Here is a 14,035-nt window from a genome sequence, read left to right as displayed (position 1 = left end):
TTGAGATAGATTCAGTTTTGCCAGGTTTTAATAGACACCTCTCAATGCCAAGTTAAAGGAAACATGGACAAATCCTAAAAATCTGTTCTTAACAAAATCTTGCTGCTGAAAAATGTTATGTGAGTGGACTCTTTTGGGGACCACATCACAGGACCCGAAAAACTATGAATGGTGCCCCTTTCCCCAAAAGAATATGCCTTATACATTACATGAAAATACCTCTAGTCCCAATTTTTAGCCCAGGTCACTTGGCAATGAAATCCAATGTCCTTCTGCAATTAGTATCCCAAGGAGATGGCTCTGTGGTGGCCTATCTTGCTTGATTGCCTCCATCACTTCCTGCTGTTACATGACTAAGAAATTAGATTCCCCTCTGGGTTAATGTCAAAGTCACTTTATTTGCAGAAGAAGACAGGTAGGTTGTTGCCAAAATCTTAAAAAGATAGATTGCTCTGGAATCTGTCAGGGTGATGCTAGGAATACAGTCCAGATGGGTCAGATCTGATGTTTAAGATGTCTTTTGCCATCAGCTAAAGGCAATGCAGTGTGATGGTGTTGTCATTACCATCTTCTTCCTTAACCCAAGCTGCACATCAAAAACATTATTGTGCAACCTCTAAATCCAGCTATTTTAAGATATTGATGGGGTTGGAAGGGAGAGAAGTAGGACAGTACTAAGTTCAGCCTGGGTAAATCAGTCATGAGATCCAGAAACTTTTCCAGAAGTTTGGACACTTCCCTTTTTCAAGCTTATGACTTAGTTAATACCACTGAGATTCTATGAAAGTCACAAAAGAGACCTCCCCCCAATTTATCCTCATGCACTCATTCTATCTGGTGTTGGAGCCACAAGTTTGAAAATATGTTTTATTCTGCCTTTGGTTTACCCTTATTTTGTTATTAGTAGATGTGAGCTTGTTTTAATTTCCTAGCCAAACCACAGAAAACTACAATGATCTAATACATATCGATTTTACAGAAGACAATGTTGAAAAAGCACTATACGCAATCTAAAACCATCCCTATCTATTGGATCGGATGGAATATGTGCCTACTTCTTAAAAAAGCTATCCACTGCCATAGCAGAACCTCTAAGCATAATCTTAGAAAAATCTTTCAGCACCAGCTCCTTGCCTAACCTATGGTCACAAGCCACGGTCATCCCCATCTTCAAAAAGGGAGACCCCAGCCTAGTTGAAAATTACAGACCAATCTCCTTATGCTGCGTCACCTGTAAAGTCATGGAATCAATTATTAACCAATCCATTATCCTCCACTTAGAGACAAACAACCTACTCTCCAATAAACAATTTGGTTTCAGAAAAAAACTATCCTGTAATCTGCAACTCTTACACTTCAAAAACATATGGACTACACAACTCGATCAGGGCAAAACAATAGACGCAATCTAAGCCTTTGATTCAGTGGTACACGACAAACTACTCCTAAAACTAAAATCTTATGGTATCTCTGGACACCTGCATAACTGGATAGAAGCATTCCTGTCAAACAGACAACAAATGGTCAAAATTGGGAGTGTCCTATCAAATTCTGTACTTGTCAATAGTGGTGTCCCCCAAGGCAGTGTTCTAGGACCAAGTCTCTTCATGCTCTACATAAATGACCTCTGTGATCATATTAAGAGCAACTGCGTTCTCTTCGCTGATGATGTAAAGCTGTTCAATACCACAGACAATACTGCTACCCTTCAAAAAGATCTTGACTATGTATCAGAATGGTCAAACAAATGGCAACTTCAAATCTCAACAAATAAATGCTCTGTCTTACATATAGGCAAAACAAATCAGAAAATAAAATACAAGCTGAATAGTCAAGACCTTGTTGATGATCCAAGCTCTGGAAAGGACCTTGGAATACTCATCTCTAATGATCTAAGTGCTAGAGACCACTGTAACTACATAGCCAAAAAGGCATTAAGAGTTGTTAACCTAATCCTACGTAGTTTTTTCTATGGTAATATCACACTACTAACTAGAGCATACAAAACATTTGCTAGACCAATACTTGAATACAGCTCACCAGTCTGGAACCCACATTATGTATCTGATATTAGCACAGTTGAGAAAGTCCAGAAATATTTCACAAGAAGAGTTCTCCACTCCTCTACTCGTTGTGGAATACCTTATGCCACCAGACTTGAAATTCTAGACCTAGAAAACCTTGATTTATGCCGTCTTCAGTCTGATCTAAGTATGGTATATAAAATCATACATTGCAATGACTTACCTGTCAATGAATACTTCAGCTTCAACCATAACAACACAAGAGCACACAATAGATACAAACTCAAGGTTAACTGCACCAAACTTGATTGCAGGAAATACGACTTCAGCAATAGAGTGGTCAATGTCTGGAATACTCTGACTCTGGGTTTCTTCCCCAAACCCCAAAAACTTTAACCTTAGACTGTCTATTGACCTCACCCCTTTCCTAAGAGGTCTGTAGCGGGCGTGCATAAGCGCACCAACATGCCTACTGTCCCTGTCCTATTGTTTCTTTTATTTTTCTTATATGTATCCATGTATTCATAACTATGTTTTTACTTATACCTATTATCTTGTAAGTGATTGACAAATCAAAATAAATAAAATAAAAACTGTGGCAGAATAACTTGCCAATGCAGCATTTTTTTTGCAGCTGTCTAAATTAATACTAGCTTTGATTTGTTTTCTTTGGTGATTCAGGAATTGTCATCTTAAGGTCATATGATGTGATGTGAACGTTTTTAAGATTTGATAGCTGGCTTGTTTACTTCTCAGGTCTGGGAGTTGTTGACATCCACAGAAATTAAATGTAGAGTACTGTATATATCATTAGATTATGTTTTGATTAACTGTAGTTTTATTTTTACTTATCTGTGGCTTTGGAGTAGCAGAACTCTCAATTGCTTTAGTTACAAGAATGAAAAAATGTTGTTGTTATTTTAATTGAGTGAATGTGACATTTTGCCTTCCCATGATGGAAACAAGATTGTAGCAAGACGTTTTCTTCATAAATATAGCACCAGCAAGTCAAGTTTATGATACTCTCTCTCATTCTCAAATAATTTTATGTATAGCATCCCAAGATAATAATTTCTAATATAAGAGCAGAATGGGGAAAAAATAAAACTAATAGACCCTTTACACTAGGTCTGCGTATCAGTGCTTCACAGCCAGCGTCCTCTTGACTTCTCTCTGGAAACCGTGAACCACATTTTATCCTTTTCTTATCCCCATGGAAAAATGTTTATGCTAATACCCTGTAGAATCTTCCAGCTGTGGTTTTTCATTAAGAAGCTGGAATAATTATGTCTCAGGCCCAAAACATTATCATTTCCCAGAAGGACCAGATGACTTCTCCACATATAAAAGCGGATTGAAGAAAAGATGTAATGCTGGTAACAGGGCAATGGTATCTATCTATTTATTTATTCATTTATTTATTTGGTTTGTCAATTGCTTACGAGATAATAGGTATAAGTAAAAACATAGTTATGAATACATGGATACATATAAGAAAAATAAAAAAATAAAAGAAACAATAGGACAGGGACGGTAGGCACGCTGAATGCGCTTATGCACGCCCCCTACAGACCTCTTAGGAAAGGGGTGAGGTCAATAGTAGACAGTCTAAGGTTAAAGTTTTTGGGGTTTGGGGAAGATACCACAGAGTCAGGTAGAGTCTTCCAGACATTGACCACTCTGTTGCTGAAGTCGTATTTCCTGCAATCAAGTTTGGTGCGGTTTACCTTGAGTTTGTATCTATTCTTTGCTCTTGTGTTGTTATGGTTGAAGCTGAAGTATTCATTGACAGGCAAGTCATTGCAATGTATGATTTTATATACTATACTTAGATCGGACCGAAGGCGGCGTAGTTCTAGGTTTTCTAGGTCTAGAATTTCAAGTCTGGTGGCATAAGGTATTCTGCAATGAGTAGTATACTACTGTGTATACCTAGTTGAGTATTGGTTTTCCTGGGCTTTTTGATATCACCTGTCAAGGTTGGTAACCTTTTGAACCATCTGATCAGTCTGGATTATGTCTAGAGAAGACAGTGATGCTAGGAGACAATGTCTCAACATATGAGTCATTGTTCCATGTGTCCCATGGGGCTCTAGCCCCCTCCCTTTTTTGGTTCAACATCTATATGAAACGACTGTGAGACCATCTGGAGTTTTGGAATGGAATGCCATCACAAAGATAGCATCCAGCTGAATTGTTCCATACCATCTGGATCCAAGGAAGCCATAAATATCTTTAAATGCTGCTTACCTTTAATAATGAGCTGGCTGAGGGAGGAGAAGCTGGCATTAAATCAAGACAAGGGGGAGGTTGAAACCGCTTGGGATGGAGATTCATTTTCCTGAAAATAGCAGATATAGAGAACCTATAACATCTCTGGATTGATCCATCTTGAACTAGTCTAATTTGGAGACAGAGAGCTGGGCCTGGGTTGCATCCCCTTCTGTGTGGAGCTGCCCTTGAAAACAGTGGAGGTTGAAATAGATATAAAATGCATTAGTTAAACTGCAAACTAGTGTTAGGTCCAAGGTGACATTATGGCCTGCATGAAGGACCTGCCCTGATTTACCAATTACTTACTCAGTATTGGCATTCATAATTAATTATGATTTATTTATTTATTCATTCATTCGTTTATAACCTTTCTGTGCTGCCCAAATCAACTGATTTTGGGTAGTGTGCAATAAAGCCATCAATCAAAAATGAGAAGCAGAAATAAACCCTCAAACCAGATTAAAATATACAGTAACTAAAGGATTTCCCATTGTTCACTGCTGGGAGCCAGAAATCTATTTGAAAACTATAGTTTTCGATGCCTTCCAGACCACCAAAAGAAAGAAAAGGGGCCAAATTACATTTGAGGGAACGTATTCCATGATGAAAGGAACCATACAGCGGATATGGTGACCTATTCTCCCTTAACCTTCCCTTAGGCAGGCAGACAAGATGGGCAAAGTCACATGATAATACCCAATGCCAGATCATATACACTTTATACCAGCACTTTGAAAGTGGCCCGGACAACCAGTTCAGTGGTCAGAAACAGATGTAATTTTGAAATAGCGAGTTTCTTCTGCAGGTAGTCCTCAACCACAACTGAGCTAAGCAACGTGATTGTTAAATTGAGTTGTGCCCAATTTTACAAGCTTTTTTGCCATGGTTGTTTAGTGAATCATTGTAGCTGTTAATAGCAGTAGCATTTAGACTTATATACCGCTTCACAGTGCTTTGTTACAGTCCTCTCTAAACAGTTTACAGAGTCAGCATATTGGCCCCAACTATTTGGGTCCCTGTTTTACCCATCTCGGAAGGATGGAAGGCTGAGTCAATCTTAAGCCTGGTGAACTGTCAAATTGCAGACAACCGGCAGGCAGCAGAAATAGCCTGTAGTACTGCAGTTTAACCACTGCACCACCATGGCATACAAATGGTTGTATGTTGAGAACTACCTGTAAAGTCTGAATAATCTGTATTCAGTACCAGCTGAAGTTTCTATGCTTCCTTAAGGCTAATCCCACATAGAATGTGTTTCATTGATCCAAATGATTTCACTGTGGCAAACAACAAATATTTTCAGATCATTTCCCACCTTTTTCTGGAGTAACAACCTAGTTCTAGGGTGTTGCTTTTGTGGGATCTGTAGTGCTTTCTAAGCTTAGTGATTTTCTTGCTGCCACTGATGATATTACCTAGTTTGGTAATGAAATATCTGCAAGAAAATCACCAACCTCAGAGAGAACTAAAGACCCCACAGTTCATCCCTGAGCTACAAATATTTTTTCTATGCTTGTCTTTGTTGGTTGGGACTGAGATTACCTAGCTCAAAACCCTTGATCCCCATGGAAGCTGTGCATTCCTAAGCCATTTGGTCTTCTCTTCACTAACCCTGATGTGGGGCCCAGGTAAAGGTGGAAAGCCACTACTAAGCAGCAAGATAGTCTGTGCACCAACAGCAACCTCAGTTGGTCTTTGTAGGCAAGCTTCAGATAAATGGTTTTGCATCCAGGAATTTTTAAACCAAGCTATGCTTTTGGCAATTCCTCACCCTTGGTAGAAGACGGCACCCTGTTCCTGTCACTGGCCAATCAGATTTTCAGAGTATACATCTTTACATTCATCTCTCAAAAATTCATGGATGGACATAGTCTTATTCCACATTGATCTGGCATTACCATTTGTTACATATTTATCCAAAAATGTAAGATACAACCCAGGAGACTTGCATAGACTTTACTTATCTCCTGCTAGTGTTGACTTATTCCATGTATTCTTGTGTATACTTATGCTTATACTTACTTAACACATTCAACAACCAACTTCAACTCCATATTCTTGCAAAACATTCAAGCCTACTCTCTTTATCATATGCATTCTCAAAATCTACAATTAGAAAAACATTCTTACATGAATTTCAGTTATCTGCTGAAGAACAAAAATCTGGCCTTTAGCCGGACCTTCCAGTTTGAGCCTCTTCGCGGACAGACCGAAACTGCGATCGTGCGTGGTTTTGATCAATGCTCACCGCTGGAGCACCCCGAGCTGGCTGGTTTCGGGGCTAAGCCACCCCGTAGAGGTGAAGAGGGGGGAGACTGCCAGCAGGGTTGAGGAGAGCCACATCTTTCCTCCTCAGCTGGCCATTACTCCCTTTCCTGAAGGCGGTTGCAGTGGTGGTCAGAAATGGCCACCTCAAAGAAGAACTCGACTGGAAAAGAATGTGCAGGAGGAAGATAAGAAGAGAAAGTTTTGCTTGACCGGGTTAAACTGCAAAAGCAACAAAGGTACCCTGGAATTTAAACTAAAAAAAAAGACATTGTTCCCAAAGAAGATTTTGAAGCAGCGAAGGAGAGAGAAAAGGGAAAGGATTTGGTTTTTTTCTTCTTCTCTCCTTTTCCCTATACTGACAGCTAAGAGATCTAAACAAAAAATTGAAAAAAAAATCCACTTTGACATCAATAGGCATTTAAGCTGAAAATAAAATGTCAAAGGGATAATAAAGATTTCTGGATACTTAAAACCTTTTAAAAGCAGGAAAGGAGAGAAAAAGAATAAAAGGCCAGGATCTGGAAAAAAGGGAGGAGACTGCCTGGAATTAAAAGGAAATTACAGTAAAACCTCAACAAGACTTCTAACAGATACATTTTAACTGAAACTTGGCTACAAAATAGTAGAACCCCAGGAAGAGAAAGTGGAAAAAAGAAGCATGAAGAAACATCTTGGGAGTATTTGGATTATTTGGTGATCTCTGGATTTTTGGTTATTGCATTTGAATGACTAAAATCTATCAGGTGGTTGTTTAAAAGTGTTTTAAAATGGCACTACTTTTAGATGAATTGAAAATGGAACTTAAAAAGTACAAAGAAGATGCACAAGAAGGGAGAAGTTCTTTTGGCTTCGTATTTCAATGGAGAAATGGAGATCTCGAACTATGAGAAACAACAAGAAATGCCTGCAGAACAAGAAGACTGGTACAAAGAAGAAGCCATCTTTACTCAACAAGTAATTTTATGTGGGGGGGAAAAAGGAAAGGGGGAAAGAGAATGAAAAGTTTAAGATTTGAAAAAACAACCAAGAAAAGGAATAATAACTTGAAAAATAAGTATAATATTAGAAAGAAACAGAAGAGAGGAATACAGAAGAGAGAATTAGAACTAGAGAGACAAGGGGGTAAAAGGGGGATGGAGAAGAAGAGAGGGAAGAAGGAAAGGAAAAGAAGTTATAAAGGACAGAAATGAGATATGGAGAAACAGGGCCTATTTGGAGATAATGGGTGAAAATTTAATTGAAAAAGGGATTCTGCAAAGGTACATAAGATAGTATTGTTATATCAGAAATAGAAATAATTTTAGAAAATATGAAACAATGTATGATTAAAATGATGGATAAAATAGTTATCGTAATCTAATGAAATGTTTGTTAATAAATAAATGAAATAAAATGAATGAGAATTAAATTAGGAAAGGATGGGAACCTTTTAATTATTTAATGTTTCATAAAATATAAAGGAAGAGAAATAGGGGAAAAAATTAATTACGGAAAACTTATAAGTTTTCCCAAGGAAGTATGATATTTAATTGAAAAGTAATATTAAAGATGTTAAGACTTTAATGAATATTAATGATAGAATTGAATAGAATTGGAATGGAATGAGTGTTTTAATTACATATATTTATAATCATTTTAAGAATATAGTGTGTATTTTAAGAATGTACCAAGCAGAATTCGATTGGAAGTTATGTATTATATTGAATGTTATAACCTAAAGGTATATATTGAAGCTTAAATAAGAGTTGAATGGATAAAATTAAAAGATATAAAGTTGTCATACTCCAATTAGTAACTACAGGAGAAAATTTGTTTAATGAGAAAAGAAAATATGAAATTGAAACAGGACAGACAAAAGTATAAATATAATGATTTGAATTGATATGAGATAATTAAAATAAAATTGAGAAAATTAAGAGAGGAGAAAAACTACGTAGAAAATGTAAAACAGTAATAAGATATGGAATAGAACATAAAAGTGAGCATGAAATTGAGTTTGTGTCTGTATGAAGAAGTGTAACCCAGGACCATGCTATTTTCAAAAAAGATGTTTTATTTGTATTATGGTTTTTTTTGTGAAAACCCAAATAAATTTTTTTTTAAAAAAATCTGGCCTTTAGCCATCCTATCATCAGGAAGCTACATAGACTTTCCAAATTGCACACTCTGGGGCCTCTTGACTTTTTCAATAACAGAATAACAGAGTTGGAAGGGACCTTGGAGGTCTTCTAGTCTAACCCCTGCTCAGGCAGGAAACCCGATATCATTTTAGACAAGTGACTGTCCAGTCTCTTCTTAAAAATCTCCAATATTGGAGCATTTATACTTCTGGAGGCAAGTTGTTCCACTGGTTTATTGTTGTGTTAGAAAATTCCTCCTTAGTTCTAGGTTGCTTCAAGAAAGAACCCTACCAGGCACTCTTAACAAATCAGGGCTCCTGGTTTTTTATTTTTATTTTTCTCTTGTTACTTTTTCATGTATACTAGGGAATAATAATTTTCAGACACATGTCATCCACACATTAAACAAGCCATACAGCTACTGCATCAGCAAACCATATATTGTATACGATCCAAACTTTTTCTACTTAACCTTTTGTTTCTGAAGCCTTACAAGTTCTCAGCATTCTCACAGCATTTATTATTTCCAGTCCATCAGTTTTTTCTCGTGCATTAACATTTGCTCATCTTAATTCTCCTGTTCAACAGAGTACATTCATTCCTCTAAAAATCTGTAAAATACTCTAAGACAAAAATAAAAAGGTTTGGTTGCCTTTAAAATAAAAGCACCTTTGGGACAACCATGACCTGGATGAATAAGCATTTCCATATACTTGTAAAATATTCCTTCCAAGGTTCTCTCACTTCATATTTTTCCTAAATAATGTCATCACTTTTGGTTTTAAATTCTTATCTCTTATAGTTCTTTTCACCTATTTCCAAAACTACTTTTTAAAAAACGTTCCAAAGTACTCTGCACTCTTTCTTTTTTTTAAAAAAAGTAATGCAATTGTTCAGTGTCCTCTTTGACAATATTCCTATCTTCCTTTTTTCTTTCTGATACAATAACTTTCTCCTAACCTCATTTTTGGAGCACCCGTTCTCTTTGTTTAATAGGATTTAAGATGCTGAAATGGCATCAAGGAAACCCAGATTCAAGTTCTCCTGCAGCTGAGGCTACCTCATAGGAAGTTGTGAGAGAAAATGGGAGAAGGGAGGCTATGTATGCCATCTTTTGAAGAAGAGTTGAAGATGGTACATACTTTTTATTTGTTCTATGGGGAGATTAATCTTATTTCATAACATTTTTCACAGACAAGTCATAATTTTCTCTTTCTGCAGTCATTCTAAACTCATCTAGTTTCTATCACCTTTCTTCTTTTCTTCCATGTCATTTTTCCCCAGGGTCCATTCTTAATACTGAGGCCCAGTTTGGTCTAATGATGTTGAGAAACTGCCAGCTAGACTGGAAGGGGGGGATCAAGCAAGGGCCTAGCTTGGAATCCTTGCGCAGCCTCAAGTGTCATAAGGTTGACTTCCCCCAAGATCCACAAAGCCTTATCTGCTTGTTCCCAGGGGAAGGCAAGCAAACTGGTGAGATTCTTGTATCATAGGTGGTAAAAAATAAAGTTATTGATTTTTGCTATTCATGAGTGGCTCTGGTTGCTTGCACCTGGCAAGTGATTAAGGCACCAGACTAGAAACTGGGAGACAGTAAATTTGAGTGCCATCATAGCCATGAAAGCCAGCTGACTTACTTTAGGCCAGTCACTCAGTTCATTAGGTCAGGCTCAGGTGACAAACTGGTCAAGCAAATATGGTGGCAACAATGAGTTGATCCCCCCAAAAGCAGACCTTGTGCATTTGCGGGGAAAATGCTAGGAAATAAAAAAAAAAAAAAGAAAACTATTCTTTCCCCACCCCCCCAAAAAAATATTAATTTTTAAAAAAACAAACATATACAAACAAAACACAAAACATAAAACATCTTTTTTGAAAGCAGCTTGATCCCGGGTTACATCCCTTCGTACAGACGTAAATTCAAGTTCATGCTCACTTTTATATACCATTCCATATCTTATTACCATTCTACATTTTTATATAGCTTCTCCCCTCTTTTCACTCTCTTAATTCTATTTTATTTATTTCATCTTAATTTAAATCATTATACTTATATCCTTTGTCTGTCCTGTTTCAGCTGTCTATTATCTTTTCTCATTAACACAAAATTTCTCCTGTTATCATTGATTGGAGTATGACGCCTTTATATCTTTCCCCTAAATTTAACACTTAATATAATACATATCTTTCATTCAGATTCTGCTTAGTACATTCTAAAGCTACGCACTATATTTTAAGAAAAGAAAAAAATATAAATATACAATATAATTAGAACAACAATCCATACCAATTGAACTCTATCGTTAAAATTAATATTCATTTAAATCTTAAACATTTTACACATTCCTTTTCAAATAGGTATCATGCTTCTATGGGAACACTTATAAGTTTTGCGTAGTTACTTCCCCCCATTTCACTTATATTTTAAAACATTATGTAATTAAAATGTTCCCATTCCTTCTTAATTCAATTCTCTCATATTTCATTTCATTTATTTGCACTCCAGCGGCGAGCGCAAGCAGAAACCGCGCACGATCGTGGATTCCTGCTGCCGCCGAAGCCCTGCAAATGGGAAGTGTTTGAAAACTATTCTTTATAGTTCCAAAAATGATTTATTTCACATGGAGAAACTTTTATCACTTGTATCCTTCACTAATTCTCTGAATCTTTCATTACAGACAATCAAGTTAGACCCGGTTTTAGACTAATTTCTTTGCACTATGAATAGGCTTATGTTTATTTAGTTTATTAATTGGATCTACAGGTAAAAGTCAAAAAATTAGAATATCATGCAAAAGTTCATTTATTTCAGTAATGCAACTTAAAAGGTGAACCTAATATATGAGATAGACTCATTACATGCAAAGCAAGATAGTTCAAGCTGTGATGTGTCATAATTGAGATGATTATGGTTTACAGCTCATGAAAACCCCAAATCCACAATCTCAGAAAATTAGAATATTGTGAAAATGTTCAACATTCTAGGCTCAAAGTGTCCCACTCTAATCATCTAATTAAGCCATATCACCTGCAAAGGGTTCCTGGGCCTTTAAATGGTCTCTCAGTCTGGTTCAGTAGGAATCACAATCATGGGAAAGATTGCTGACCTGACAGTTGTGCAGAAAACCACTATTGACACCCTCCATAAGGAGGGAAAGCCTCAAAAGGTAATTGCAAATGAAGTTGGATGTTCCCAAAGTGCTGTATCAAAGCACATCAATAGAAAGTTATGTGGAAGGGAAAAGTGTGGAAGAAAAAGGTACACAAGCAGCAGGGATGACCGCAGCCTGGAGAGGATTGTCAGGAAAAGGCCATTCAAAAGTGTTGGGGACTTTCAGAAGGAGTGGACTGAGGCTGGAGTCAGTGCATCAAGAGCCACCACCCACAGCCGGATCCTGGACATGGGCTTCAAATGTCCTATTCCTCTTGTCAAGCTGCTTCTGAACAACAAACAACATCAGAAGCATCTTACCTGGGCTAAAGAAAAACAGAACTGGTCTGTTGCTCAGTGGTCCAAAGTCCTCTTTTCTGATGAGAGCAACTTTTGCATCTCATTTGGAAACCAAGGGCCCAGAGTCTGGAGGAAGAATGGAGAGGCACACACTGCAAGATGCTTGAAGTCCAGTGTGAAGTTTCCACAGTCTGTGTTGATTTGGGGAGCCATGTCATCTGCTGGTGTTGGTCCACTGTACTTCTTTAAGTCCAGGGTCAATGCAGCTGTCTACCAGGAGATTTTGGAGCACTTCATGCTTCCTTCCATAGAGGAGCTTTATGGGGATGCTGACTTCATTTTCCAGCAGGACTTGGCACCTGCCCACACTGCCAAAAGCACCAAAACCTGGTTCAATGACTATGGGATTACTGTGCTTGATTGGCCAGCAAACTCGCCTGACCTGAACCCCATAGAGAACCTATGGGGCATTGCCAAGAGAAAGATGAGAGACATGAGACCGAACAATGCAGAAGAGCTGAAGGACACGATTGAAGCATCCTGGTCTTCCATAACACCTCAGCAGTGCCACAGGCTGATAGCTTCCATGTCACGCTGCATTGAGGCAGTAATTGCTGCAAAAGGGGCCCAAACCAAGTACTGAGTACATATGCATGCTTATACTTTTCAGAGGTCCGATATTGTTCTATGTAAAATCCTTGTTTTATTGATTGCATGTAATATTCTAATTTTCTGAGATTGTGGATTTGGGGTTTTCATGAGCTGTAAGCCATAATCATCACTATTATGACAAATCATGGCTTGAACTATCTTGCTTTGCATGTAATGAGTCTATCTCATATATTAGTTTCACCTTTTAAGTTGCATTACTGAAATAAATGAACTTTTGCACGATATTCTAATTTTTCAAGTTTCACCTGTATGTGCTGCCCATCTCATTTGTGTGGCTTACAAACATGGATACCACTTATTTGAAACAAGCAACCTTTAAAAAAAAATGAAATACTATCCAATCACTATTCTCATTCATTCTTGTTTCTCTGATTGGACCAAACATATTTTTCTATGCTCTTCTATCTTGTTTCCAAATATCCATTGATAATAATCTATGAGAATAATTTTTCTCTTGGGCATCATTCATTCAAAATGTTGCACTTTTTTTTTTTTTGCCAAATTGTGAATCTTTAGTTATCACTATTCAGTGGAGTGTAACCAGGGATGGGATCCGACCGGTATAACTACCGGTTCTGTCGCTCTGCGTCGCGCGCACATGAGTTGCGCGAGTGCCATTTACGACCTGCTGAGCTGCCAGGACAGCTGAGCAGCGCTGCGTGCAAGTGCACAAAAGTTGGAAAAGCCCTTTTTTCCTGCTTTTTCAACCGCAGCTGTGTTGCGCAAAGCAGCTGCGGTTGAAAACGCAGGAAATAAAGGTCAGGTAAGAGCCCAGGTGGGTGGGTGGGCCAAAACAGCAGCAAACATAGAAGTGGTTCTATGTATGCTCTCTGTTTGCTGCTCTTCAGAGCAACCGGTTCTACAGAAGTGGACAGAACCGGTAAAATCCCACTCCTGAGTGTAACATACAACTATAATCATTTCATGAATTCCTATTTTTATTTACACCTACAGCAAACTTAAGTGTCACTAACTTATCTTTTCTGGCATCCATTTAAGCCCTATCATTATAGAATATAGATGATAGAATTCTTTATTGGCCCAAGTGTGATTGGACACACAAGGAATTTGTCTTGATGCAAATACTCTCAGTATACATAAAAGAAAAGATACATTCATCAAGTGTCAAGAATAATAAGGTACAACACTTAATGATAGTCATAGGATATAATAAGCAAAGAAATCATACTAGGAAACAGTCAATATAAATCATAAGGATACAAGTG

General features: G+C 37.5%; 1 protein-coding gene and 1 long non-coding RNA gene across 2 annotated transcripts in view; one reads left to right on the top strand and one right to left on the bottom strand.

Moving 5' to 3' along the window:
- LOC113422006 (G protein-coupled receptor 22-like) overlaps nt 1-14,035 on the top strand; it is a 60,323-nt gene that overhangs the window by 21,362 nt on the left and 24,926 nt on the right. The window lies entirely within an intron of this gene.
- The window catches only part of LOC148131919 (uncharacterized), a 94,558-nt gene continuing 84,804 nt past the window's right edge, over nt 4,282-14,035 (bottom strand). Inside the window, exon 5 of the long non-coding RNA XR_015747453.1 lies at nt 4,282-4,365. This is a non-coding gene — a long non-coding RNA (uncharacterized LOC148131919). The remainder of the gene's footprint in view (nt 4,366-14,035) is intronic.

The sequence above is a fragment of the Notechis scutatus genome, chromosome 2 (assembly GCF_049901735.1).
Source record: "Notechis scutatus isolate UNSWTSFEM ecotype Mainland chromosome 2, rNotScu1.2, whole genome shotgun sequence".
NCBI lineage: Eukaryota > Metazoa > Chordata > Lepidosauria > Squamata > Elapidae > Notechis > Notechis scutatus.
Note: the sequence above shows the minus strand (reverse complement) of the source record. Positions and strands in the feature narration are given on the sequence as shown.